The following is a 26,247-nucleotide window of genomic DNA, read 5'->3' on the forward strand; positions in this document are numbered from 1 at the left end:
TAAAGGACCTTTGTACACTCTCTATTTGCGCAATATCCTTTTGATAGTGTGGGTACCATATCATATTGCAATATTCAAGTGGACTACAAACATATGTTTTATAAAGCATAATCATGTGTTCAGCTTTTCTTGTTTTGAAGTGCCGTAACAACATTCCCATTTTTGCTTTACATTTTGCCAATAGAATTGCTATTTGATCGTTGCATAACATGTTCCTATTCATCATCACACCAAGGTCTTTAACTGCTTCCTTATTTGTGATTGTCTCATTATTAGGTCCCCTATATGCATATAGCTTTCCTTCTCTGTCTCCATAGTTTATTGATTCAAATTTATCAGAGTTAAATACCATCCTATTTACCTCTGCCCAATCATATACTTTGTTAAGGTCTCTTTGTAGCACGTTCCTATCTTCATCACAAGTAATTTCTCTACTTATTCTTGTGTCATCGGCGAAACTACTCACTACCGAGTCCTTAACATTACTGTCTATGTCTGCAATCATAATAACAAACAGTAATGCAGCTAACACTGTACCTTGTGGCACACCGGAAATTACCTTAGCTTCATCCGATTTCTCATCGCTTGCAATAACTATCTGTTTTCTGTTGTGTAAAAATTCTTTTAACCATCTTCATACTTTATCCACTATATTATGTTTTCTAAATTTCTTTGCTAATATATTATGGTCTACCTTTCAAAAGTTTTTGCAAAGTCTAGATAAACCACATCTGTTTCATTTCCGCTTTTCATATTTTTTATATATGTTTTCACGGTGGACTAACAATTGGGTTTGTGTACTTTTCCGGGCATGAAACCATGTTGTCCTATATTAAACAGATTATTTTTTATTAAATGTTTCATAATATTTTCCTTCATTACCCTTTCATACACTTTCATAATATGTGATGTTAGACTCACAGGCCTATAATACTTGCCTCTAGTCTTGATCCACTTTTGGATGTAGGGGTAATATGCTAATTTGTGCTCATCATAATCGTGCCTGTATCTACACTTTGTCTTAATAATATTGCAAGTGGCTTTGCGATAGAATGAACTACTTTCTTTAACAAAATAGCAGGAACTCCATCAGGCCCTGCTGCAGCTCCATTTTTAATTTCATTAATAGCCTGCACAATATCAGCTTCATTAACCCTCTTACGCCGAAGCCCTAAAAATCAAAACCTCTCCTGTATGCCGGCGCCAGTTTGGAGTGAGCGCGGAAGCGGAAAAAAAATAATTTTTTCAAAAAATCACAGCGCGCTTAGTTTTAAAGATTAAGAGTTCATTTTTGGCTCTTTTTTTTCATTGCCTGAAGTTTAGTATGCAATCATCAGAAATAAAAAATGATATCATTATCATATGTAAATAATGCGATATATGGTAGCGAAAAAAAAATATTCATAGATAATTGTATTCAAATCACGCTGTGCAAAAAACGGTCAAAGCTAACGAGTTAATTTTTTTTCATTGTATTGTACACTGAATTGCAATCCTTTTGATATATAATACATAGTAAAACAATAAAAGCAACACCGGAAAAATATTATCACAAAATGATGTACGAATTCGTAACGCGCGGACGTAAAAAAATGTTATTTCAAAAAAAATTCACCGTAATTCTAAATATTGTTCTAGAGACTTCCAATTTGTTTTAAATTAAGACAATGATTGAATATTACGATACTGTAACAGTTTTAGATTAGAATTGCAGATTTCAACCGTTTCGGGACGAGTTAAATTTGACTGAATGTCAAAATTTTTATATATATATATTTTTTTATATGCACATATTTCGGGGATGGAAAGAGCTACAACCTTCAATTATTTTTTATTGTATTTTTCATGAATTTGCGCACATTTTGATATATGAAACTCTATAAAAAGACTAATATGAAAAGGAGCAAATATTAGGATAATGCGATGTACGTATTTCGGAGACTTGCGGCCGCGAATCGGCGCGCGGAGTGAAGGTAAATATATTTTTCAAAAATTCACCATAAATCACAATATTGTTTTAGAGACTTCAAATTTGCTTCAAAAGGAAGAAAAATGACGGAATATTACTAGGCGTAAGAGTTTTTAGCTTACAATTGCGTTTTTCAACTATTTCGGTAGAGTCAAATTTGACCGAACAAGGTTTTTTTTTATTTATCGTGATTTATATGCAAATATTTCGAAAAAAGAGAAAAGCTACAACCTTCAATCATTTTTAGTTGTATTCTACATGAAATTGCGCACATTTTCATATATAAAACTTTATGTAACAGCTAATTTTAAATGGTGCAAACATTTCGACAATCGCACAAAAAAGATTCTGATTTTTCGGAAGAGTTACCGCGCGAACTTAAGGAAAATGTTTTTTTTTTTTCATAAATTCACCATAAATCGAAATATTGTGCTAGAGACTTCCAAGTCGTTGCAAAGTGAAGGTAAATGATTGAATATTACTAGAATATAAGAGATTTAGCTTACAATTGCGTTTTTCGACCATTTCGGTAGAGTCAAAGTTGACCTAAAGTTGAAATTTTTGCACTTAACGATATTTATATGAAAATATTTCAAAACTGATAAAAGCTACAACCATGAGTTGTTTTTTGTTGTATTGAGCATGAAATTGCGCACATTTCAATATATAAAACTTTATGTAACGGCAAATTTAAAAGGGTGCAAACATTAGGACAATCGCACAAAAAAATTTATCGGAAGAGTAATCGCACGAACGTGAGGAAAAAGTTTTTTCATAAATTCACCATAAATCGAAATATTGTGCTAGAGACGTCCAATTTGTTGCAAAATGAAGGCAAATGATTGAATATTACTATAGTATAAGAATTTTAGCTTACAATTGCGTTTCTCGACCATTTCTGTAGAGTCAAAGTTGACCAAAGGTTGAAATTTTGCACTTATCGTTATTTATATGAAAAATATTTCAAAACTGATAAAAGCTACAATCAATGAGTGTTTTTTTGTTGTATTTAAATACAATTGCGCACATTTTCATATATAATACTTCATGTAAAGGATAATTTAAAATGGTGCAAAAATTATGTCAAATTGACGAAATAATTTCCGAGATGTGTCACTGATACTTTTTAGTGCGATAAGAAAGAAATTCGCGCTTGCGCGCCTGCATAGCGATTTTAAACAAAACAACGCCTTGGTCCGTGAACTCCCAGCATCCCCCAAGGCGCGTGATACAAAAGTTTTTGGCTGGTAGGCCTATAAGTATTTTTCCGCGAATTTTTAAAAAAACTTTTTTGAGCCAACGTATGATACGTCCAATCGGCATACGGGAGACATTTTGACTCGACGTTTAATACGTCCAATCGGCGTAAGAGGGTTAATATCTATGTCAGCTTAATATTCACTATTTTGTCCCTTACTTCTATATCATTATCTTCATTATCTATTCTAGGGTGAATTCTCTCTTATATCGTTCTGCCAATATGTTGCAAATTTCCTTTTTTTCATTCATTAATCTCCCTTCAAATTCTTAGAGGGCCTATTTCTATTCTTCTTTTATTCATCTTTTTCGCGTATGAGTATAATAGTTTGGGGTTTTGCTTGATATTTATTAGGGTTTTTTTCTTCCAAGTCCCATTTTTCATTTTCTTTTGATTGTATAATCTTTTGATCTGCATTTTCTATCTTACTTTTTAGTTCTATAAACTTTCCATGCATTTTTTTTCTTTTGCAAGACCTTTTTTCCACTTTCTGATTTTCTGGAACAAGATCCTTCTGTCTCTTGGTATGCATGACTGATGTTTACTTTTCTTCTTCGGTATATATTTATCCACTATTTTCTCTAATATTTTATATAATATCTCCGTATTTACCCTTACGTCATCACCTACGAAAATGTTATCCCAATCTTTATTTAATTCTTCATTTATTTCTGACCATTTTATATTTTTACTGTAGAAGTTGTATTTTCCATATCCTTCCCACTTTTTCATTTCTTGCTTATCTCTGTTTTTCACTTGCTTTGGAATGACTTTTAATTCTATGACATTATGGTCTGAAATACTTGCATTATAAACTATTATTTCTTTAACATAATTCATCCTGTTCACAAATACTAGGTCTAAAGTATTTTCCTTTCATGTTGGCAGGTGATTTATTTGTTGAATGTTGTATTTTAGTAGCATATCTAATAGCTTTTCGAATTGCCTCTTATCTTCTGCACTACTATTACTCTCTTTTTTATATGTATAAGTACAACCACAATCTCTTTTTCGTTCTTTCCAGTCTACGAAAGGAAAGTTGAAGTCTCCAGATAGGAGAATAGTCCAGTCCTTGTGATTTCTACATATATCATCCAATTTTTCTATTATTAAGTCAAACTCTTTATTATTAGGAGGTCTATATATTACTATGTTCATTAATTTTTCAGATTAAAATTCTACCGCTATTAGTTCACATTCTGAGTAACTATATTTCTCATATATTTTTCCTTGTTTTTTTGTCTTTCCCATATATTGCGGTTCCCCCTTGATTCCTAATTTTTCTATCTGATCTATAAGTTTGGAACCCTTTTTATTTGATCATCATTCCCAGTCTCTTGCGAATACCAGGTTTCACTTATATTCATTATATCTATTTTCTTTTCAATTTGGGTTAGTTCTTCTAAGTACTCTATTTTTCTTTTTGAGTTACTTGTAACTAAACCCTGCACATTCATCACTATGATGGTTTGCGTGTTTCTCCCTTCATTTAATATGGGTAATAATAAGGATTTTCCCATGTCTCTTTCTGTCCTGGTATGTTGTTCTTTTTTTCATTTCCAGAAATTCTGACATTAAAAAATCCAACTTTTCCATAATATTTGATCTTCCTTCATCATAATTATTCATTTTGTGTCTGAATCTGCAATTTTCTCCGTATCTGCAATATCCTTTTGCATAATAAATACAGTTATTATCTCCTGAGTTGTATCTTGGAGCTGAGGCTTTGAAATGTTTTGCTGACATCACTGCATATCGCGTTGATGGCTTGCTTTTTTCTTTTACCTGATATTCTTTATTCCTCTCTTTATTTGTTACTTTCTTATTTTGGATTTTATTACTTGATTGATTATTTATTTGATTATGATTCATGGCTACAAGGTGCATATATTTACATTTTTTGTCGAACTTACATCCTTTTCCTTCTTTTAGGTTTTTGCATATTTTGGATACAGATCTCTTCAATCATCCTCATAGCCATCTAGGTATGCACATTTACCATATATTTCATAGTTGTGACATACCTTAGGATGTTTGTAGTAACATCTTTCTCCAAATCTGCAATTCCCTCTTTTCAAAAGGTTGCAGACTTTGTCTTTTTTGTCTATTTTTTCCTCTTTCCCGTCATTGTGTAGATCTGGGTAGAGCCTCTTCGGGATTTTCTTTTGTGTTGTCATATCGTAATTTATTTCTTTGTAAGTATGCTGCTTTATTGCCTCATATGTAGTATCAATGAGTATCTCTGCATCCATACTTTTATCTTGTTCTTTGTTTTCCTTATTTTTTTCTGTCATTTCAGTTTTGTTTACTTCTCTTCCGTTCTTCTTCTTCTTCTTCTTCCTCTCTTCTTCTTCATCCTCAACTATTTGTACATTCAATCTTGATTTAATAACATTGTCTATCTATGATAGGCATGTTGAGCAAAATCTTCTTGTATCTTTTCTCATATCTTGTATACCTCAGCACATTGTGGATGGGTCGGAATGTTGCATGCAGAACATTTTCTGATCAGGTTTTGTGGATTAACTATGCTATACCACACCTTACACAGTTTGCATGCTTTTGGCATTCTTTTTCCTAATGCATCAATTAGGATATTCACAATGTTCACCTTATTCATTTTCTTTGTCGGAATATGTTGGTTTATGTATATTTTCTTTATGAGTCTCTTGACCACTTGGATTTTATTTGGAACTTCTTCAATTATTTTCAAGATGTTTTCTGTTGATTTGCTCCAGTTTGAAGGATTATATCCTTCTGATATATCTATGAATGCTTTTGTATCTTTTTGGTTAGGACTGCTGCTGATCTCATAGATGAGAAATGCCAGTTCCCTTCCTGAGAGAGAGAGAGAGAGACAGGGATGACTATTTACTTACGAGAACCGACGAGAAAGGTTTTCCTAATCTCTCAAGAATCCACAAGAAAGCGCCCTTCAAGAGTCAAGACACACATGGAGGAGGACGAACGAACGAGCGAACACACAGTCTCCGTCTCGACAAGGGAGTCTGCTATCAAAAAAGGAAAAAAAAAGAAAAAGAAAGAACAAAAACAGAACAAGTACAAGATATTCTAAATTATAAATATATATGTATTCAGAAATTCTGAATATATATAAATTCAGAGTTGGGGCGATAGAAGGAATGCGCTCATTGCTGGTTAAACAAACCCTTCTGCAATGATTTGGCCCTGTGATGACAACCCAGCAATGAGGCATCATTGCCGTCAAAAGTGCAAGAGAGAGAGAGAGAGGAGAGAGATAGAGAGAGAGAGAGCTGCTAAGAACAATTTCAGAAGCAGATAGAGGATCCAGGCTACTTCTGCAGGAGAAAGACAGAATACTTATGGAAGCGTTAAAAAACACTATGGAGTAAAGGAAGACCGTAAGTAAACTATAAATTTTCATTCATTGTAACACGTCATAAAGTCAATCTTAAACTGAAAATAAATCAGTATTAACCCCTTTTAATGAAATGGAAAAAATATTAGGCCTATATGTGTCAACTTTGAAATGAAATCAAACGATAACGAACTTAATTATCTTTCCATGGAACTTCGTTCATTCATAAAATATTCAATAAACATTAAATTCACATGGAAGCATTTAATTCGATTCTCTCTTCCACTCTTTTACTGAACGTCTTACTTGACGTTTATGATTTTTTTTATGATGCCAGCAAGCCAATTACAACCAGAGCACCGTGTGTTGACGCCGTGGCTGCTACGGAGGACTGAGGGAAAGGACTGAATCGTTAGTGGCGAAGATCAGAAACCATTCCAAAACTGTTAGGAACAACAGGCTCAGGCGACGAACACGAAGGTGCTAAAACTCGTGTGAGTAGGCCTTTCCTTTTAGTCAATCAGAGGTCCTCCCCCAAAATGGCTATAAAGTATATGGAAGAACTTTTTTATCTTTCAGATTCTTGTACTGTATTTTGGTATTTTGCAAAATATGCAATCGAATAACTACGAACTGGCACTGTCAAATACATAAAAGATATTTTCAGATACATTCTGATGGTAGGAAATTAACTAGCAAATAATTCATAATGGGAGCACTAGAAGATAACTCAAAAAATTACTACGGGAAATCTAACGGCACTGTGAACTGTGATTCAAACACTTAGATATACGTTATGATTTACATATATTAACATTCGTTCTATATACAGCATTTGCGGGATAAGCCGATCTACAAGCAAAGTAAAATGAACCAAGACATTTACTTCCTGGAGTTCTATTGCGTAGCTGACATTGGCTAAAGAGCTTCCGAGTCATATACGCAAGACAGTTTTGGTAAATGTCATAGGCTCAGAAATGTTCGGCCATTTCAGAGCGTCATTTTGCCTCGTGAAGTGTTTTGGAACTAACTACAAGACTTTTCGATATAGGACTGGACATTTATTTGGACAAGACCTTCATAGTCCATAGAGACACCGCTAAGCAGATGTTCTACAAAGTTGGAGTGAACCTGGAAGTGATCCGCCTAATGTTTCACATGCCAGTGTTCCGGGACTTTTACACAATTTATTTGCTATTACTGATATGAGTGCAAGTCACGAAAATAATCGATAATGTATCGTTTGGTACCGTTCTTTGCCATAGCTTATTACAGTATAAGGTAGTTGTTGGTTTGGATAGCAATTTGCTTCCATGCCAGTCACTTTGTGGACGAGTACATGTTATTACGAAAAACTCAGTCTTAGCTCTACCAATAACATATTTTTTCCAAGTTTTTGGAAATGTGTAATGTAGTGCTGCGGAAAATAGTTAGTATTAGTTAGCAGAAATTTTCATTATAATATCTTTCGTTGTACCAAAATTGAACAATATAATATTAGTTTCATGTTGGAAACCTGCAAAATTGGCAAATATGTGTAATTACTTATGTTAAATTAGATATTCCTTATTCAAACTAATGAAAAAGGTTTCCATACAAATTTTATATATATTATTTACCCTGTAAGATCCATATGGGATTATTCACATAGATATACATTTTCACTTCTAGACTTCCTGACTTTAAAATCTCTCTCTTATTTTTATTTTTTATTGACTACGAATATAAACCACCGGGACAGACAATATGCCAGTAGGTTTTGATATGTGTTTGAACTTTTAACTTATTTGTCATTAATATCCCTAGAATACTGAATGGACTACTAAACTAAAGCGTTAAGTTAGAGTTCAAATCTTTACACATATATATTTGGATATTTTATAAACACTTACTGCATATAGTTACGTTTTGTTTATTGATTTTATCGTGATTCTTTTTTTATTATAATTTGTAACCCTTCCAACTTCTTACGGAGTATATCGACTCCACTTGTATCCATACTTTTTTTATAGTTGATAAATTGATGGTTGGCCTGAATATGTGGAAAAGTGTTCTAGCGACGTACCGTATAAGGCTACTTGCAGTATCATTTCTATAGATACAAGATATGAATGATAAAGGTATTTAAAACCGCGAGAACCGCTATAATCCAGTTCAGATCCAATATCACGAGTGTAACTCGTAGGACATTGACACTTTCTTATTTATCCTTAATGGAAAGGAATTCACACAACGAGTTAAAGAAATTATTATTGATTTACACCACCCGAGTAAGAGATTATCATGTGTTGAATTCCATGTTTACTGATGTAGCACTTATGAATATTCCTAGCGCACTCAAATGCAGTGTTTGTCTTTTAGTGCTATTAATTCTATATAACGTGTCAAGGCAACTAATAACACTAAGAGATGTGTATTTCCTCTGTCAGACTTGTAACTCTGTTAATAAATCTGTGTGTATTCTTTCAAGGATTGATTTGGCACTGGATAGGCCCGTAAACTGACAGGGACACACTAAGATAGTGTGTCCCTTGTTTTCATGACACATGTTACAATTAGTTGTGTGCTTTTTATATTTGTGAGCATTGTAGGCTAGTAAAATAGTGATTTGGCTTTCTGTGACAAAATAGAGAACCCTGGATGACCATGTAATGGATTGGAATGCAACCAATTTGGGATGATTGGTATGAAAGAGATTGTTACTACTACCTGGTCGTTAGTCACCTGCTGTGTTCTTCGGGTCTTCCTCGTCGCGGACCTACATATAATATTACATTTGATTACATAATTCTGATACACATACTTTAAATATACTTTTGCTTTAGGGTTTCTGTTTGAAGTGTTTATTGTTTTGCTTAGCTGCTGACCCTTGCTTTGTTCAGTTTGTAACAGTTCAGCGCTCCAACCAAGGTATTCAATGTTCAGATACGGTTTTAACAATAGTTACGGATGTTTCTATATCTTTTAGTCCAACTAATGGTTCTTTCAGTATGGTGCGGGATTGCAGGATAATGCGTCAGCTATGATATTTGCTTTCCCAGGTAAATATCCTATCTTGGCTCCAAAGACCTGAATGATCATATGCCACCGACTTCCTTTGGGACTGTGATTAAAGCCTTGAAAAAACTCGGTAGGGGACTTATGGTCAGTAAGGACTTTAACAGGATAGATGTAGATTATGATAGAATATACGAGTGAGTTAACAATTCCATAGCCCTTCCTCGCCTATTACTGCATATTTACTTTTAGAGGGCTTTAGTTTACATGAATAAAAAGCTATAGGAAAGAACTGTTTATCATATTGCTGAAGTAGTACCCCTCTTACCCCTTGGTCTGAGGCATCTGTTGCAATAAAGAAAAATTCCTTATTTAAAACAGGGATTTTTAAGCTAGGTGAGCTGCATAATTCCAATTTTCAGATATCGATCGCCTGTTGATGCTTTTCAGACCATAATAAATCTACTCCCTTCTTCGTAAGATCTGTTAAAGGAGCTGCTGTGATTGATTGACAAGTTACATGTAAACTTACGATAGTAAGGAACCGGAAAGCTATGAACAGCCGACACCTTACCATGGACTACTTTAAGACCTTGACTAGACACATAAAACTTAAATAAACATGTTCGGTTTTTAAAACTCACATTTAGATATTTTACTCTGAGATTATTTTGTCTTAGTCTCTGTAGCACTAGCTCTAGTTTATGCGAATGTACTTCTAAAGTATTAAAAAAGATTACAAGACCAACCATATAGGCACGTAGGGTATCCCCTAAAAGTCTCTAAACACTATATTAATCATTCTGGTGAATGTAATTAGGGCACAACATAAGCCGGAGGCATACGTAAAAATTGATAATGTCCCCTGAGTGTGCTGAAAGTGGTGTATGAGGTACACTCACATAGCTAATGGTATCTGGTAAAAGCCTTTAAGTAAGTCCAAGCTGGTGAAAAATTTATTCTGACCTAACAAAGATAAGATATCGTCGGTACATGGCACTGGAAAACGATCGGGAATCGTTTCCTTGTTTAAGCGACAGAAATCTACGCCGATACGCCAAGTCCGATCTTTTTTGGCATGACGTTTAAGGGAAAAATTATATGGGCTATTTGATTTCCTAATGACTCCTATTACTAACATTTTTTCAACTTCGTCATTTATCTCTATTTTAAAATTTAATTGGGAGTCTATACGAAGGTACGTATACAGCTTTATGTTTGTCTTTAGACTGTATTTTGTGTTCAATGACATCCGATTCCCCCAGAGATCACTCGCTAGTGGAGAAACATCCTGGTATTCAGATAAAATATCAACAAATTTCTGCTGAATCACCTCTGCTTGAATGACTTTACGGATATTACTTTTGATAGAGTATAAGAGGGATTCATCTACGACTGGTTGGGCGTGATTAAATTTAGCAACAATAAATAATGTGATATTTATAACTTAAATATCCACAATATATATATATATATATATATATATATATATATATATATATAATATATATATATATATATATATATATATATATATATATTATATATATATATATATATATATATATATATATATATTATATATATATATATATATATATATATATATATATATATATATATATATATATAATATATATATATATATATATATATATATATATATATATATATATATATATATATATATATATATATATATATATATATATATATATATATATATATATATATATATATATATATATATATATATATATATATATATATATATAATATATATATATATATATATATAGGTTTTGGGGATTACTAGACTGGTAATCGGATGGTTACAGACTTCAATATTGACTTGTTGCTGTGAGTCAACAGTGTATAGTGCTTTGTTTGCAGAAATCGTTATATTTCAGAGTGTCGGGAAGAATTGAAATTTCAGATCCCAGCAAAGCAAACCTTTTTACACGCACTAAGACATTCGAGGGTGCATGCGTCTCGAGATTTTACGTGCAAACTGCGACTGCGGGTGTGGGAGAATTCTGTTGGGTCGCTTGAACAATATCACGATTTATGAGACAAGTGATTGGTTCCTCTATATAAGTTATTATTTGATTAACTGTCTCTTTTTGTCCAAAACGGATTTTAATGTGTTGGAAGGTTTATAGAGATTCCCTTTGATAAACACGCCTTATTTGGCAGGAAGTAAGATGTTTTGTATACCCATAGATGGATATCCTACAATTACACTACATACAGATCAATGATTTTTATAACTATAGAGGTATCTGTTAGCGTGCTCTTACCCGCCCTGTACTGAAACTAAGTTACGCTACGACAATTAACTCATTATTGCCAATTACTGAGACAGACTCCGGGCTTCTCAATAGGGAAGCTCGAACAACAAACGGTGAGTCCTTAAATACAGGATATTACGTGGACTAAAGGAATAAAAACAATGTAAGTAGCTGATATTCTAATTTTATGGCACGTACAGTGGGGCTTAATCCACCACTACTTATAATAACTTATTGTATTAAATTATCGAGAACCTGCTCTGATTACTTGATACTGTCGTGTGATTCATAGGAAAATTCCTTTTTAATTCAAAAAAGTATTGGCATGAATGATCCAACATCGCTCTCCCCCCTCCACTAGAGTCGCTTATGTGGAACGTGCTCTGCTTGCAACACTCGGCAGATTTGACTGACCCTGACCGTTTGACTAGATGACACAGTAACCAAGTTTGCTGAAGCATGATATTTTTGTTTCTGATTTTTAATGCTACGGTTTTCCTGTTTCTTTTTATAATAATTAGGATTCTTCTCTTTATTATCATCGACACGTATTGTGTGTTTTTAGCATTATGTTGCTGTCGGTTACATAGAAAGCAACGTACATAAGAATGACTTGAACTATTATGAATTGAGCGATTACTATTAAGACAAGTTATCTCTACTGCATTATTATTAACTATTATATGTACTTGCTGTGGTTTACTTTCATTCTTTGCTAAAATTTGAAATAGTGAGGGATCCAGGTCAGCGCATTTAGACATATTTTGTTAATTTGCTTATATGAATGTTAAGTATGTTAACCTAATGAAAGTTTTTTTACAGACATGTTATTCCTTGCAATCCAGCCGTGTTTTTTTAAAAAAGTTAAGTTGAGTCATAGAGATTCGATTTTTTAAGCATAACTCAAGGCTGAAACTGCCATCGGGACCTTGCAAAGGAGCCTTTATTGTCCTGACCCGAAATAGTGTTACCTCTAATTTATCAAGTTTTGTGCGGGTGTTCCACTTGTTTTGTGTGTTTCTTATCACTTATCACTAGCTCACAAACGACCCTATTCATGCATCTGTATAAATAAAGACATCCACTGCATAAACGCATATTCAATGTTTAATAAGATTTCTTACGTACAGAATTAATAATAACCCAAAATGATAAGATTATGATATTTCAGGAGAACTTCTGGAAACAGAAACTCAAAGATAAAAACTCGCAGAAGCAAAGTCCCAATGATGTATATAATTTCTGTAAAAAAATAGGATTAAGAATGTCTCGTAACTTCAGCCACAGGAACATCGAAATTCGACCTGCAAAGGAAACACTCAAAATTGTTCCAGTGAATAAAAGGATTGTACTTAGCTTGATTTTGTGGGAAGTCACAGCGTTTTGATACCGACCTGGCCTTGTTCGCCCTTCTCTGTTTAGCGGATGACCCTGGTTTCTAGCGTTGTTTGTTTGTTGAATGATTCGTTTCTCTTGCTGGTCTTGTTTAGGTGACATCACAGTGTTTGGCTTCGATGTCGCTTTTCCGCAGTGACCTGAATTCTCAGTTCGCGTTCTGCTCGTTCGGTGTTTGTTTGTTGAATGATTCGTTTCCTTGAAGATACGATGCTGCAGACACGTCCGGTTTGCTTCTTGAAGTGCTGGAAACACTCAATAAACGGTGATGCCTTCTTGAATGATTCTAATGAGAGACATCTCTTACGGTTAGGACGAAGCTTGCAATGCCGTAGGAACAGACACATCAGGTTTGTTTCTTGAGGTATGCACTGCTGAAGACGCTCACTAAACGGTGACACTAAGTTGCTTGAAGAATATCTTGCTTTCGCTGTTGTTAACTACTGATGTGATACATTATTCGTTTTTCTCGTTATTCTTCGGAAGACGTTGAAGAGTACGCTGAAGCCTGCCACCAATATATAGGGCTGATGCCTTTGTATAATAAGGTGCCGTGTGAGGTTATTTAGACCTGCGATAATTTTACGCTAAGGTCGGTTGGTTTTGATTTTCCATACTCATTGGAGTGTCTTGGATTTCGATGATAATTTACGAAGTCAGTATCTTCTTTGGTTATGACGACGGAGATGTTTCAACTCATGATGATAGTTTCTAAGTTCATTCAGTATCTTCTTTCTGATGTGAGGTTTCTAGTAGAAAACACAGAGTACAAAAATATCTCTATTCTCTGAGACCACATGATGAAGATCAGATAAAATTGGACAGGTCGTCTAATGATGATGGCTAATTGAATTCTGACTTACAATCTGGTTTACAAATTATAAAGGAAGCAGACAGTAGCTCGAACATACGAACAAACACACAGATGACATAGATTACAAGTCACGTAGGCCGTTTGAGTTATAGGTCACTGTGGTTGTCTCAAGCAGGAAGCTTGGACTACCGTTTGCAAAACAAATGAATGACCACAGGTGACGGCAACTAGACACTGACTGATTACAACACGTCATCTTAGCCTACTTTATCATATCTGGTCTAATCACATTCCTGCAAGCAAACTGGTTGACCTCTTGGGTCACTGGTTTAAATTAATCATAGTTTTAGTTTTTATATATGGAATAACATTCCATATTTTGTATTATGTATCACTTACATAAATGCTCGGTCGGCTACAAAACCAAACACTGAATATTACTCAAGCTTGACTTGCATTTGACTTATAGGAGTGTGATACAGATACTATGGTGAATATATAGATATATAGAAAATACGTTATAATTTAAAAAAAAATTCATGGTGTACACAAATACAGATCCATGTAATAAGATATGAGACATATGCATATGATAATATTCGTAAATAATAATGATCACGTGATATAAATGATACAGTTTTCCACTTCAACTCATTAAGATACATATGCTACAGAAAATACTAATGTACTCCTGATAATTGCATAACATAAAGATTAACATGATAAAAATCATATTTTAACTGATAAAAATCATATATGAAGTGATAAAAATCATATATTAACCGATTTATTAATTGATATATTAACTGATATAGTAACTGATATTTTAACTGATAAAGTAACTGATACATTAATTAACCCATATACTAACGTCAGTTATTGGTATAACTGGTAAGATAAAAGGTAACAGATTGATAAGCTACCTGATTTATTTATACATACATACATATATATATATATATAATATATATATATATATATATATTATATATATATTATATATATATATATATATATATATATATATATATATATATATATTATATATATATATATATATATATATATATATATATATATATATTGATTCATATAATTATGATCAATAAATGTGCACTTCAAATAGATTACTAGTGCGTACACGCACAGATATATATTGATTCTGTTATTTACTGATACTCTAGCTGTGATAGTTATATAGATATTGACCCTTTACTGATACTTTATATATGGAATACATGACCAAGGATATACCCACTGCACATTTAACTAGTGTTTCGAACAACTTTTCGTCCATTACACAGTTCCAGACAACCACCTATAGCCAAATGAAATGGCCAATTCCAAATGGTTAAAAACAAGGGTAAATTGCCTGGGAAGGGTTCAACGTTCTACTTTGCGCCCATACTTGTTCTCTGCATCCTATGCCATACGAATACGTTCACGATGAATAAAATCATCCCCAACACGAGTCCTGCGCCAGCAAACGTAGAGTTGAATATCCTCCTTGGTCATAATTGTCGGAAGTATGTCCCTTTGTAGTCAATTCCGACAGCCGCTGGAGCATTCTGCATTAAAAACGAGATTAACGACAGCATACGGGTGTCGGTCCAAGAAGTCCATTGTAGGCAGTTGTTACTCTGCTGCATGGTGTAGCCAGGTTCCGTTAATCAGCCTGTAAGTGGTATTATACTTGTCACAAGGCAAAGTAAATTCAGACAACATCCAAATATCGGAGGGAGAAAGCAATTAAGGACTAGACTTTATGGAATTCAAAAGAGTCAGCTATACAAACTTTTTTATCCATGGCATTATAACAATGAGTGAACCTATCCAGGTCTCTGAAGACTGTAAAAATATCCATATTAACATATATCAATACGAATCCCAAAGAAAATTCTATATTACTGGTAGCAAGTTACTAGACAAAGAAGTGGGAAACAGAGCTATTTGTTAGATTGCCATGCAACATAAGAGTCAAAGAGAATATTAATCATGATTCTGTAATTCTCTACGCTTACTGAATTTAAGCTGTGATAAAATCCGATCCTATGTGGCCTTAACAAAAGGTTCATATTCAATTTTCTCGCACGCATCCTCTGAGGTTAATTTTTAGGCAGGAGATGCTACGAAAGAACCCACTATGTAACTAATTTCTATATAAACTTTGGGTTTTTCAAGAAAATGTGACATTTTCCCATGAATGTGATCTACTTGAATTGTAACATGCTAGTGTTGCAAGTAAATTTTTTGTACCCATGACCTGATACTTCTAAATGTCCGTTTACCAATGTCATAAGCTGATTTATTGACTCTAACTGTCTATGAGGTTCAGAAAAAACTAATTCATTTTGATGTTATAGAAATTCTATTTGCTTATTTTGTTCATTAATTTTAAAACGAATGCGATTCCTTAACTAAGCTTGCATTGATCAGAATAGGTTACGGCTATGTATGTCACCATGACCTATGAACCACATGTGAAGTTCATGAGCTAAGCATTCCACTCTCCAGCTAACTTGTTTTGTAAGCACAAGACAACCAACAACTACAGATGAAGCCTGTGCAAGCAGATTATTGGGGTTAAAAGGAACAGTGATGATTCAGTAAAACGCGCCAGGCACCTTTAGGACTGCTGACATCATCACGGGCAGGAGACTGCTCTCATCCAGCTTAAGAGTTAAGTTACTCGCTGTAATAAATACGACTTTAGTACTTTCAAATGATAGCCATGTATAAATTAGATATTTTTGGTTTTAATACTCCACCCACACGAGAAGAATGTATGAAAAAACAGTACCAAAATTGAACAATATAATATTAGTTTCATGTTGGAAACCTGCAAAATTGGCAAATATGTGTAATTACTTATGTTAAATTAGATATTCCTTATTCAAACTAATGAAAAAGGTTTCCATACAAATTTTATATATATTATTTACCCTGTAAGATCCATATGGGATTATTCACATAGATATACATTTTCACTTCTAGACTTCCTGACTTTAAAATCTCTCTCTTATTTTTATTTTTTATTGACTACGAATATAAACCACCGGGACAGACAATATGCCAGTAGGTTTTGATATGTGTTTGAACTTTTAACTTATTTGTCATTAATATCCCTAGAATACTGAATGGACTACTAAACTAAAGCGTTAAGTTAGAGTTCAAATCTTTACACATATATATTTGGATATTTTATAAACACTTACTGCTTATAGTTACGTTTCGTTTATTGATTTTTTCGTGATTCCTTTTTTATTATATCGACTCCACTTGTATCCATAATTTTTTGTTTTATTTGATAAATTAATGGTTGGCCTGAATATGTGGAAAAGTGTTCTAGCGGTGTACCGTATAAGGCTACTTGCAGTATCATTTCTATAGATACAAGATATGAATGATAAAGGTATTTAAAACCGCGAGAACCGCTATAATCCAGTTCAGATCCAATATCACGAGTGTAACTCGTAGGACATTGACACTTTCTTATTTATCCATTCTACCAAACCAATTGACTCTGGGTGATAAAATATGGTATTGGTTTTTTCTTAATGGAAAGGAATTCACACAACGAGTTAAAGAAATTATTATTGATTTACACCACCCGAGTAAGAGATTATCATGTGTTGAATTCCATGTTTACTGATGTAGCACTTATGAATATTCCTAGCGCACTCAAATGCAGTGTTTGTCTTTTAGTGCTATTAATTCTATATAACGTGTCAAGGCAACTAATAACACTAAGAGGTGTTTATTTCCTCTGTCAGACTTGTAACTCTGTTAATAAATCTACATGTATTCTTTCAAGGATTGATTTGGCACTGGATAGGCCCCTAAACTGACAGGGACACACTAAGATAGTATGTCCCTTGTTTTCATGACACATGTTACCTTTAGTTGAGTGCTTTTTATATCTGTAAGCATTGTAGGCCAGTAAAATAGTGATTTGGCTTTCTGTGACATAATAGAGAACCCTGGATGACCATGTAATGGATTGGAATGCAACCAGTTTAGGACGATTGGTATGTAAGAGATTATTACTACTACCTGGTCGTTAGTCACCTGCTGTGTTCTTCGGGTCTTCCTCGTCGCGGACCTACATATAATATTACATTTGATTACATAATTCTGATACACATACTTTAAATATACTTTTGCTTTAGGTTTTCCATTTGAAGTGTTTATTGTTTTGCTTAGCTGCTGACCCTTGCTTTGTTCAGTTTGTAACAGTTCAGCGCTCCAACCCAGGTATTCAATGTTCACGATCTCTTGGGTTAATGAATTTTCTTGTTCAGATACGGTTTTAACAATAGTTACGGATGTTTCTATATCTTTTAGTCCAACTAATGGTTCTTTCAGTATGGTGCGGGATTGCAGGATAATGCGTCAGCTATGATATTTGCTTTGCCAGGTAGATATCCTATCTTGGCTCCAAAGACCTGAATGATCATATGCCACTGAGTTCCTTTGGGACTGTGATTAAAGCCTTGAAAAAACTTGGTAAGAGACTTATGGTCAGTAAGGACTTTAACAGGATAGCCGTAGATTATGATAGAATGTACTAGTGAGTTAACAATTCCATAGCCCTTCCTCGCCTATTACTGCATATTTACTTTTAGAGGGCTTTAGTTTACATGAATAAAAAGCTATAGGAAAGAACTGTTTATCATATTGCTGAAGTAGTACCCCTCTTACCCCTTGGTCTGAGGCATCTGTTGCAATAAAGAAAAATTCCTTATTTAAAACAGGGATTTTTAAGCTAGGTGAGCTGCATAATTCCAATTTTAAGATATCGAACGCCTGTTGATGCTTTTCAAGCCATAATAAATCTATGCCCTTCTTCGTAAGATCTGTTAAAGGAGCTGCTGTGATTGACTGACGAGCTACATATAAACTTACGATAGTAAGGAACCGGAAAGCTATGAACAGCCGACACCTTACCATGGACTACTTTAAGACCTTGACTAGACACATAAAACTTAAATAAACATGTTCGGTTTTTAAAACTCACATTTAGATATTTTACTCTGAGATTATTTTGTCTTAGTCTCTGTAGCACTAGCTCTAGTTTATGTAAATGTACTTCTAAAGTATTAAAAAAGATTACAAGACCAACCATATAGGCACGTAGGGTATCCCCTAAAAGTCTCTAAACACTATATTAATAATTCTGGTGAATGTAATTAGGGCGCAACGTAAGCCTGAGGCATACGTAAAAATTGATAATGTCCCCTGAGTGTGCTGAAAGTGGTGTATGAGGTACACTCACATAGCTAATGGTATCTGGTAAAAGCCTTTAAGTAAGTCCAAGCTGGTGAAAAATTTATTCTGACCTAACAAAGATAAGATATCGTCAGTACATGGCACTGGAAAACGATCGGGAATCGTTTCCTTGTTTAAGCGACAGAAATCTACGCCGAAACGCCAAGTCCGATCTTTTTAGGCATGATATTTAAGGGAAAAATTATATGGGCTATTTGATTTCCTAATGACTCCTATTACTAACATTTTTTCAACTTCGTCATTTATCTCTATTTTAAAATTTAATTGGGAGTCTATACGAAGGTACGTATACAGCTTTATGTTTGTCTTTAGACTGTATTTTGTGTTCAATGACATCTGATTCCCCCAGAGATCACTCGCTAGTGGAGAAATATCCTGGTATTCAGATAAATATCAACAAATTTCTGCTGAATCACCTCTGCTTGAATGACTTTACGGATATTTCTTTTGATAGAGTATAAGAGGGATTCATCTACGACTGGTTGGGCGTGATTAAATTTAGCAACAATAAGTAATGTGATATTTATAACTTGAATATCCACAATATATATATATATATATATATATATATATATATATATATATATATATATATATATATATATATATATATATATATATATATATATATATATATATATATATATATATATATATATATAGGTTTTGTGGATTACTAGACTGGTATTCGGATGGTTACAGACTTCAATATTGACTTGTTGCTGTGAGTCAACAGTGTATAGTGCTTTGTTCGCGGAAATCGTTATATTTCAGAGCGTTGGGAAGGATTAAAATTTCAGATCCCAGCAAAGTCTTTTTACACTAAGACATTCGAGGGTGCATGCGTCTCGAGATTTTGTGTGCAAACTACAACTGCGGGTGTGGGAGAATTCTGTTGGGCCGCTTGAACAATATCACGATTTATGAGACAAGTGATTGGTTCCTCTATATAAGTTATTATTTGATTAACTGTCTCTTTTTGTCCAAAACGGATTTTAATGTGTTGGAAGGTTTATAGAATTTTCCTTTGATAAACACGCCTTATTTGGCAGGAAGTAAGAGTTTTTGTATACCCATAGATGGATATCCTACAATTACACTAGATACAGATCAATGATTTTTATAACTATAGAGGTATCTGTTAGTGTGCTTTTACCCGCCCTGTACTGAAACTAAGTTACGCTACGACAGTTAACTCGTTATTGCCAATTACTGAAACAGACTCCGGGCTTCTCAATAGGGAAGCTCGAACAACAAACGGTGAGTCCTTAAATACAGGATATTACGTGGACTAAAGGAATAAAAACAATGTAAGTAGCTGATATTCTAATTTTATGGCACGTACAGTGGGGCTTAATCCACCACTACTTATAATAACTTATTGTATTAAAATTACGAGAACCTGCTCTGATTACTTGATACTGTCGTGTGATTCATAGGAAAATTCCTTTTTAATTCAAAAAAGTATTGGCATGATGATCCAACATCGCTCCTCCACTAGAGTCGCTTATGTGGAACGTGCTCTGCTTGCAACACTCGGCAGATTTGACTGACCCTGACCGTTTGACTAGATGACACAGTAACCAAGTTTGCTGAAGCATGATTTGTTTGTTTCTGATTTTTATGGCTACTGTTTACCTGTTTCTTTTTATAATAATTAGGATTCTTCTCTTTATTATCATCGACAACGTATTGTGTGTTTTTAGCATTATGTTGCTGTTGGTTACATAGAAAGCAACGAACATAAGAATGACTTGAACTATTATGAATTGAGCGATTACTATTAAGACAAGTTATCTCTACTGCGTTATTATTAACTATTATATGTACTTGCTGTGGTTTACTTTCATTCTTTGCTAAAATTTGATAGTGAGGGATCCAGGTCAGCGCATTTAGACATATTTTGTTAATTTGCTTATATGAATGTTAAGTATGTTAACCTAATGAAAGTTTTTTTACAGACATGTTATTCCTTGCAATCCAGCCGTATTTTTTTTTAAAGGTAAGTTGAGTCATAGAGATGCAATTATTTAAGCATAACTCAAGGCTTAAACTGCCATCGGGACCTTGCAAAGGAGCCTTTATTGTCCTGACCCAAAATAGTGTTACCTCTAATTTATCAAGTTTTGTGCGGGTGTTCCACTTGGTTTGTGTGTTTTCTTATCACTACAGTGCCTAACGACCCTATTCATGCATCTGTATAAATAAAGACATCCACTGCATAAACGCATATTCAATGTTTAATAAGATTTCTTACGTACAGAATTAATAATAACCCAAAATGATAAGATTATGATATTTCAGGAGAACTTCTGGAAACAGAAACTCAAAGATAAAAACTCGCAGAAGCAAAGTCCCAATGATGTAGATAATTTCTGTAAAAAAGTAAGATTAAGAATGTCTCGCAACTTCAGCCACAGGAACATCGAAATTCGACCTGCAAAGGAAACACTCAAAGTTACTCCAGTGAATAAAAAGGATTGTACTTAGCTTGATTTTGTGGGAAGTCACGGCGTTTTGATACCGACACGGCCTTGGTCGCCCTTCTCTGTTTAGCGGATGACCCTGGTTTTTAACGTTGTTTGTTTGTTGAATGATTCGTTTCTCTTGCTGGTCTTGTTTAGGTGACGTCACGGTGTTTGGCTTCGATGTCCCTTTTCCGCAGTGACCTGAATTCTCAGTTTGCGTTCTGCTTGTTCGGTGTTTGTTTGTTGAATGATTCGTTTCCTTGAAGATACGATGCTGCAGACGCATCCGGTTTGTTTCTTGAAGTGCTGGAAACGCTCAATAAACAGAGATGCCTTCTTGAATGATTCTAATGAGAGACATCTCTTACGGTTAAGACGAAGCTTGCGATGCCGTAGGAACAGACACGTCAAGTTTGTTTCTTGAAGGTATGCACTGCTGAAGACGCTCACTAAACGATGACACTAAGTTGCATGAAGAATCTCTTGCTTTCGCCGTTGTTAACTTCTGATATAATACATTATTCGTTATTCTCGTTATTCTTGGGAAGACGTTGAAGAGTACGCTGAAGCCTGCCACCAATATATAGGGCTGATGCCTTTGTATAATAAGGTGCCGTGTGAGGTTATTTAGACCTGCGATAATTTTACGCTAAGGTCAGTTGGTTTTGACTTTCCATACTCATTGGAGTGTCTTGGATTTCGATGACAATTTACGAAGTCAGTATCTTCTTTGGTTATGACGACAGAAATGTTTCAACTCATGATGATAGTTTCTAAGTTCATTCAGTATCTTCTTTCTGATGTGAGGTTTCTAGTAGAAAACACAGAGTACAAAAATATCTCTATTCTCTGAGACTACATGATGAAGATCAGATAAAATTGGACAGGTCTTCTAATGATGATGGCTGATTGAATTCTGACTTACAATCTGGTTTACAAATCATAAAGGAAGCAGACAGTAGCTCGAACATATGAACATACACTCAGATGACATAGATTACAGGTCACGTAGGCCGTTTGAGTTATAAGTCACTGTGGTTGTCTCAAGCAGGAAGCTTGGACTACCGTTTGCAAAACAAATGAATGACCACAGGTGACGGCAACTAGACACTGACTGATTACAACACGTCATCTTAGCCTACTTTATCATATCTGGTCTAATCACATTCCTGCAAGCAAACTGGTTGACCTCTTGGGTCACTGGTTTTAATTAATCATAGTTTTAGTTTTTATACATGGAATAACATTCCATATTTTGTATTATGTAGCACTTACACCTTTACATATTAGATGTTGTTGCAAACATATAAATTCATGACTGTATTCATTCGCCAATACAAAATTCCCCTCGGTGTTGAGTGATCTTTGTGGAGGTATTCTCTTTACTTACTGGTTACTTTACACACCCATGAAAGTTGCCATTTTTCCTTCTGCTTCAGAGAATTTAAATATTCTTCCCAAAACATACAGTACTCGGGAGTGGATACAATTTATCTTAGGCAAACACGAGTAAGCCTTTTTATAGTTAGACTTCCCTACGTTTCCCTGAGTAATATTCAACCCTTTGTTCATTTTTAGTTTTTGTTCTTAACGTTCAGATGTTTTTTTCTTCTCAGTTTTTGTCATTTTTGGGTATGTTGCCTCCCTCAACCATTTATTTACACAACATCTCAAACAGCACCAATATTCTATGAGAAATGGGCCAAATATCGAATGCATTATTCGTACATATGAGAGATTTAGATCCTTAATCCCATGTAATGACACATTTAAAAGGAATATCATTGAATCTTGTTTCATCAAGTCAAATAATGGTAATGTTCTAAATTTAAGTCTTGTTTTATTTAAACTTGATGCATTCAGAATGAAAAAAGTTGTAGATAAATATAAGCAACAAAATTAATATATTCAGTTTTTACATCATTTGGACTATACGATACGTTGTAGTTTCTGTTAGGGTTAAATCTATGTTTAGGTTTCTAATCCTGTGATATCCGATAACCCTGGACTATCTCTTTAATTTTTACCCTTTAGACAATTAACCATATAGTATTCTTGATCTTGTTGTTTGCCTGATAACTTTCTTTCCAACTGTATTGCATTCGTTCCTTGACAATGTCTTAGTAAAGACGAAAGCGATTGGATTTCTGCCTAGCAAATTCCTGTGGTATTCGCTTATTTAATGAAGTCACATGCATCAACTGTGATTTTTAAGCATATATATATATGTTAATATATATCTTAAAGGCACTAGTAGCAATGTATAATACTAAATAGTGAGTTCGATAACCTTAGCTCTTGCCGGTTAGAGACAGATGCAAAACGCTGGATTCCTCAAAGATGCAGAGATGAAAAACAAACACAAGGTCAGTGAAACATTCCTAAAGAACATGAGTTAATCACGAGTCTCATATATGTAGCGTGCATGTGTCTGTTCGTCGATTGGTGAGTGTCAGTTCGTTACGCGTGTCACAGAAAATGACATATAATCTCTGGTATGTGAATTGGCAGAGGAATTGACGACCAACTGTCAGAGTAGACAACAAGTGCTCTCGGTGTAGGAGGGGCGTTGGAGGTCCATCGAAAAAGGAAATGTAAAGCGAAAAACTCTGGAAAAGTTAACATTTGAAGCGACAAGTATTTCAGATCTAGAGAAAGGGAAGTGCGATATGACACATTTTATTGACGAACTTTAACGTCACAATATAGAAAAATGGGTTTTCTCTAGACTATTTTTGACTTTGATAAACTATAATGTTTGAACAGAAAGAGGAAAAGAGATTACTTACTTAAATAGGATTTTGAGAGGAATATGATAGTTTAAGGTTTCTTTTTGGGGCCATTCTTAACTCTTTTTATTCCTTTTTCATGTTAGCTAGTTTCGAGAAATAAAAAGTATATTTTTGTTACAGTGAGAGTTTATATCAGCCTAGTTTGAAACTTTGATTTTCAGCTAACTTCAGAGATAGCATTCAACATGAAAAGGTAGGCCCTGTTACCAGTTAGGTGTTTTTTAAATTTGTTTAAACGAGTGTCATTTGACCTCGTTAAATATTTTGGTGGCTAACAGTTAAAAGGTACATTCAACCCTATAGGTAACGTTTCCGAAGAGACTAGAATTAGATAGGCTAGGCATATTTTTGGGAAGAGTGGTTATAATCATGTATTGGGCAACTGACTCTTTTGCTGATTATCCGATAGTCTGGAATTAAGCCAGCTAGCTACTGCTGGCAGTGATCTTAAATGCTTTTTAGTGTAAAGACGTGTTCCTGTCTTTCTAGGGAGAAAGTGAATATATATGATAACAGGAATTATTACGCGTGGTTGGAGGTGTAGCCAGGTACTACGCCGTAAGACGAGTGCAAATGACTTCGGACCTATGAAGACGTGAGTGTAGAAGTTTATTTTTTATCTTTTTTTATTATTGGTGTTAATTTGCTCACAAGTGTATTTCATTTTGATGTCCCTCGGGATTTAACGGACATTAGGGGTTTGTTGTAATTGCAATGCAATAAATTTGTTTTGTTTTTTTGCGTGGCATGAGAGAGAGAGAGAGAGAGAGAGAGAGAGAGAGAGAGAGAGAGAGAGAGAGAGAGAGTAGAGAGAGAGCTGTGGGTGAATGGTTGCGATATCGCCAAGCCATCAGATCTTGGTTCGAGATACATTCTCTTTCTCTCGCTAGCTTCTTCCCATAAATATATCAATGTTACTGAGGTTAGGGCAAATCTTGAAGCATAAGAGTTACCATAAAGAAGGCAAAATGGCAGAAGCAAGTACAAGCCAGACATTAGTGCACAAGATAACTAACATAAATACAGGAGTTAGCCCTTTTCGAGGCATTGTTGATGGCGTTCTGTCCCAACCAGTGCAAATTTTTATTGAGGGAGTGAATAACTATTTAAATGCTAAGGGGATTGGGATGATATAGAGGCATTCACAGAGGCAAAAGCCTTGTTAGATTTCAATAAAGGGGATTTGTCATTTAGATGCCATAGTTTTCAGAACACAAAATGTCGGTCATGGACCGAATTACAAGCATTTTTAAGGGCGGATTATGGCTCGAAAGAACACAGAGATATGGTAGAGATTTAAGAGGGCTGTAGAAAATTAAAAAAGGAAAAACAAGCCTTACTGAGCATAGCTCAAAACTTTTTGACTCGGTGGGAGAACGGATACAGAAATTGAGAAATTCCAAATGTGCAAATGGGAATAATGTCTCACGCGACAATTTAATTAAATTTCTGCTTCTACACGACGTCCCAGACACAATCGTACATAGTTTTGATGAAAGGATTGAACCTACATCAGACGAGGAACTAATTAATCCCAAATTCAGCAACATATGTCCAAATGTCCCATGGTGGATAGTACATTTTTTAATGGGACCAATCCAAGAAATTTATGGGGTCGTGGAACAGGGAGGTAC

The sequence above is a fragment of the Macrobrachium nipponense genome, chromosome 8, assembly GCF_015104395.2.
Source record: "Macrobrachium nipponense isolate FS-2020 chromosome 8, ASM1510439v2, whole genome shotgun sequence".
Taxonomy (NCBI): domain Eukaryota; kingdom Metazoa; phylum Arthropoda; class Malacostraca; order Decapoda; family Palaemonidae; genus Macrobrachium; species Macrobrachium nipponense.